Raw genomic sequence first — 5,894 nt, 5'->3', positions numbered from 1 at the left:
ACCAAACTCATCACTCTAATCACTAAATTCGAGGACTGCTTTGCCTAGAAGTACATAGATATAAAGGACGTACCTTCTGAAGTAGTCAAACACACCATTCCTACGGTTGATGGAGTGAGACTGATCAACCAAAGAGCTTACCCTATGAATCCAAAGTACTCCAAGATAGTCTAGGAAGAAATTGATCAACTTATAAACGCCAAATTCATCTATGAAATGGAGCACACAAAATGGGTATCACCCATTTTGTGTGCCCAAAATGGGTGATACCCATTTTTGGGCACTATCATTATCACCCATAGTGATAGTGCCCAAAAAGAATGGAAAGGTACAAGTGTGTGTGGACCTTAAATAGGTCAATGCCGCCGCTATTTGAGATCACTACCCCTTGATCTTCACAGAGCACATTGTGAGGAGAAAAAAGAACCCCTCCTAAATATGGTGTAGATGGGAGGAAAAGACATGGCATGGTGTAAGGTAGGCCCATGAAGACAAAAGCAACGTGGTGGCTAAAAGGATAAATGCAGGTGCACCGAATGAAAATAGAAGCAGCATGGGCGATCCAAGTGAGACATTGGGCGTAAATTTCTAGAAGAAAGAGAATGGCGATGCAAGTTCAAGACAAAGGATTGATTTCTTTGAAAGGGGGCTCTGAGAGAAGAGAGCAAGCAACTACTAGAGAGAGAAGGTGAGTAGACTGCAGTAGAGGTTTGTGTTCATCGCGCAAAGATGCAAGCAGGAGTACCTACGTTTTTTTTCAAGTTTGCAGGGAAGAGGAGCAAAAAAATGCGAGGGAATTTGATTGAATCACAGTGGGGGAAGGCTTGAAAACCATAGGATCGGCAAGGTGGCGTGTTCCCTTGAACTTTGTGTAGGACCCCTATTAGATACTTGATCCACTATAGACCTACTTAACTGAAACTGCTAAGTGCCAACTGAGAGTTGTTTTTGTTGAAGTTTTAAGTCATGGGTGGAGATGTTGCAGAGTGAAGAGAAGTTTCTGAGATATATTTGTGGAGGACCCTAGAGTTTCTATGTTATCTTTTAATATTTGTGGGCCCAAGTCTGAGGGATGTTGACCATTTATTTTTATTTCTATGAAGAATAGTGCGCATGGAGCTTGAGTTTTGTGCGAGTTATTGAGATTTTGTGTTATGATGCTATACTCGTGATGTTTTGATTGAGATTTGAGAGAGAGAACATTTGTGTCAGTGTGTCTGATGATTGGTGGACAAACTGAGTCAATTTTGACACAGTCAGAATGAATTTAGGAGGCACAGGGTCTATTCTGTGTCATTTGAGCTTTAGTATGGTCCGTTGGTGGTATATAGGCCTTGCTTTAGCTTGTCTGAGCTTGGGTGAGGTATATGTGAGTCCTAGCTGACTGATAGAGCTATGTTAGAAGTCAACAATTAGTAGTCGAGTAGGTTTAAGATCTGAGAGTGCTTTTGTGGTAGCTAGGAATCACCTGTAGTAGTCAGTCAGGTGCCCAAAAGGTTGGTTCCATGTATGGATAGTGTGTTCTGGGAGTCTGGAAGATTCTACTCATGTAGAGGATAGGGTACTTGCATCAGTAGCATCAATTTAGTTAGATGGTTGGGTATAGCCAGTACCAAGGCAGCTGCTGCTATGAGCTTACTATTGTCAGTATAGCAGAGAACCTATAAAGTGATATCCTTGCTTAAAGAGGGCAGTTTGAGATATTTGGACACTTGAGGAAGGTTTATATTTTAATTGAAGGTTATGAGTTAGGAGATTCGATGTCAGAATTTGGAGGCAAAATTCAATCTAGTCCAGTGAGCAGAGGGGTCAGAGGGAGGTCAGTTGAGGATCCAGGAGTGTCTTGGGGATGTGAATGTGAAGTCACTGATGCTGGAGGACAACTGAGGACCCTGGAGGATAGGTTTCTACCTGCTGGGGATAAGAGGAAGGATTTCAGAGACAGAATTTGGAGCTGTCTGAGTCACATGAGAGTTTACCTGCTGTGGGAGGATATCTAGAGGAGGTAGCTACACCAGATAGGGAGGATGGGAGGGTATTGAGGAGTCCCCGTGAGTCAGTTGGAGGGCTAGGGACAACAACTAGGTTGATTGGTTCCCTTGGAGCTGGGATTTCAACATCCCCTAGTTTTGATCCCATAGTGTTCTCTTCTTGTGTGCCTGCTGGTGGTGTATAGAGGCCATCACTTAGAGACCACACTTTGTTTTGGTGCCCCCACTAGTTTTGATCCCATAGTGTTCTCTTCTTGTGTGCCTGCTGGGTGGTGTATAGAGGCCATCACTTAGAGACCACACTTTGTTTTGGTGCCCCCACTAAGGATCAAAGAGTTCTTGTTAAGGGATTTGGCCAGCAGCAAGTAGGAACTCACTTGTTGATCAACTTAGGACCAATTTCTCATTTTGGATATAATGGATTCAGAGGTGAGAAGGGTGAGGATGTCACTCTGTGTTTGAGGAAGATTGAATTAATGACTTTGAGCAATAACAGAGATGATGATGCCTATAAGATGAGGATGGCATATTTGATGTTTGAGGATGCAACCAGAGAGTGGTTTGAACATGAGGCCATGGATGTTGACAGGGAAAGCTAGGACATGTTGAAGAGAGCCTTGAAGAATAAGTATGGGAAAGCTGATAGCTCAAAAGAGTTATGGAGAGAACTTAGAAGGCTAAAATAGGGGGAGAAGATGAAGACTTGTCAGACTTGGTTGGCAAGTTTAAGGTTGTTTGGAGAAACCTTCTGAAAGCTTTGGGTGGGAAGTTCATTGGTGTGTTGCATGAAAGCAATGAGAGTGGAGTTGAAAGACCCTGACACATATGATAGGCCAGTGAGGATAGCACAACTGATTAGTGGAGGAAGAGACTGAGGAAGGGGAGAGCTGACAAGGAAAGACAGAGAAGCAGACCAGTAGTAGTTCCTATGGATATGTATGTATAGAGGGATACCTATGTGGAAGCCCCCCCAAGGGTTGTGGAACCAAGTAAAGGGCAAAGTGGTATGCATCAAGAGGTACAGAGGTTGATTGAGCAGGTTGCGGTTTTGAATGATGTTGTGGTGGAGATCCTAGAAGTTGATTGGGATCAAGAGAAACCCTTAAATTAGTTTGATAATGTGGTAGAGATCCTAGAAGTTGATTGGGATCAAGAGAAACCCTTAAATTAGTTTGATAATGTGAGTATGGCTGGAGCTATTATGGAAGTGGCAGAGTCTTCTGATGAATCAGATGAGGAAATTTATTTGGATCAGAGTTTGTCTGAGTCAGTAATAGAAGGTATATATGTTGATGAGCATGGAGTCTTGGAATCGACTATTGATATGTGTTTAGAGGAAGCAAATACAGGTTTGAAGGATGCTAACTGTGTGTTTTTAGAAAGGGAACTGAAGGAAAGATGGTGCCATGAATCAAGCATTTGAATGTATTTTGGAAGTGGCAAGGGATTTAATGGATGTTGTGGGTGTACTGAGTGTGATCAAGCTGAGCTACTACATGCTCCTTTGTGAGGTCCCCGCTCGTTCGCTCTGGGGCTCCTGTCGACGGCGGAAGCGGCGTTAGCCTCCCGCGTGGGGTGGGGGTCTTGCACACTCGGGGTCTCGCCCGTGGATGTCCGGGATGAGAGGTTAGCCCAGGGGGTGGTCCCTCTGAGACCGGGCTGGAAGACTCCCTCGCCCGGAACACACGGGTGATTCCACCACCAAGAAGGGGAAAATCTTCTAATTAGGAGATTACTCTAACGAGTCAAGTCTTGACTAAATTAAATTGATCTAACTAAACCTGAAGTCACATGGTCAGATCAAGAAGAGACTTGCACTTGGTCCATGGAATCACCGCCTTTTTTCCTCATTTTCAAGGCACAGCCGATGATCCCTTCCCACAGAACAAGGTCTTCTCAAGATTTAAACTAATTAACGTAACTAATCGTATCTAGTTGTTTCTTAGGAATCCTCCAATCCAGCCATCTGGTTAGCCAACCACCCAACCACCACTGTGAATTGGTGGGATTCCTTTATAAACTTTTGATTGGGTTTTCACCCAGGTACCGAGAGGAAAAGAGTTCCCAGGCCCCCTAGCCGCCGGCAATTCATGCAAAAATCAAATAGGCATATCACGTACACACCCAATATGAAACTGCCATTTCAGATTCGACTGGCTTTCAGACAATCCTTGAATAAAATCATAATATTTTTTATCATCATTTTCCAAAATTCCAAGTCCATTGTATTCCAAGACCAACTGGCCAACCAACGAGATCCAGTATCAAATTTTTGTTCCCAAAAACCTTATCAGATATCTTCCTCGACATACGCTTGGGTGTCCTAGCAACCACAAGCCCATGCATCGCCTTGTCACAGAACCCTCTAGGATCCTCCTTAGGTGTCCTAGCACTTCACTCATGGACCACTTCATCGGTCCTCGGGCCCATCATACCGAAAGCGCACCATTTTAACCGTACCGAGGCTGGTCACTCAAGATCTCGGCAAGCTTTGCCGCGGCGCGACGTCCCTTGACGACTCCCCACCAGCTGTTCCAACGAACCTCCTCTTAGAAAAACATAAGCCAAATGCTTCCTCCAGCATTCTGGCGTAAAACAATCCTTTGAATGAAAAATAGAGTTTCCAATGCAAGTGAGTTTCCAGTTTGAGATCGGTTCCAAAGACCCTTTTTCCAATAATTTCCAGTTTCATAATGCGGATCCTTGATCTCTCATGAGGGTAATCTACCTGTCATTTTATCCATTTATCCAACTAGATTCTTGGTGAGATTGGTGTCATTTTATCCATTTATCCAACTAGATTCTTGGTGAGATTGGTGTCAGGGAAAGACTAGATTAGTTCCGGTAGCCTATTCTTTGGGTTTAGTAACTGGATTTGGTCACGAAGTTTTTGTCTGATTTAGTTCGAGAGAAGAACAATTAAGTTTAGTGTCCGACCTTACGTAGTCTAACTAAATTCATTCAGTTTAGTTCTACCAAGATTCCTTTCAACTAAACATCTAGTTTTTGGGTAAATATCCATTTAGTGATTTTACCAATTCAAATATCCAAGATATTCTTTTTCCCACATAAATTCTCAACCTTAATTCATTAGGTAGAATTATGATGGAAATTCATCTTTTGACATTAGAATTTAATTCAAATCCATCTTTTCTCAAATATCATGGAAATTCATCTTTTAACTAAAATATCAATACCTATTTTTTTAATAAACTTGAAATCTTTCTTTTTCTCATTTCAATGAGTGCAATCCAATTATCATGGAAATTCCTCTTTTCCATAAATTAAATCTATTGAAATTCTTCTTAAAATTACATAAAATAATCATTAATTCCTTTAAGCTAAAAATCCCACTTTTCTCATCTAAACATTTGAATTCCAATATAGTGGGAATTCTTCTTTTATCATTAAAACTAATCTATGCAAAAATATAAATTTAACTAAATTTTTTCTCTTAAAATTTAAATAAAAATCTCCATTAATTTCTTTGCACTAGGAATTACACTTTCTTTATTTAATTAATTGGATTCCAATATGGTGGGAATTCCTCTTTCATCATAAAAATTTATCTATACAAAAGAATAAATTTAACTATATTTTTCTTTAAAATTAAATAAAAATCTTCATTAATTCCTTTGCGCTAGGAATTATACTTTCCTTATTTAAGTATTTGAATTTCAATATGGTGGAAATTCCTCTTTCATCATAAAAATTTATCTATACAAAAAAATAAATTTACTAAAATCTTTCATAAAATATACATTATTTTAGCATTCCAATTTTTTTTCTCTAAATCATTGGAATACATGGATTTCCAATGTCATGGGGATTACTCTTTTAACATAAAAATAAATTACTAGAAATTTCTCTTTTTTCTAATTTACTAATTATGCATAAACATAA

The sequence above is a fragment of the Cibotium barometz genome, chromosome 9 (genome assembly GCF_041138505.1).
Source record: "Cibotium barometz isolate CiBa-2024 chromosome 9, ASM4113850v1, whole genome shotgun sequence".
NCBI classification, from domain to species: Eukaryota; Viridiplantae; Streptophyta; class Polypodiopsida; order Cyatheales; family Cibotiaceae; genus Cibotium; species Cibotium barometz.
Note: the sequence above shows the minus strand (reverse complement) of the source record.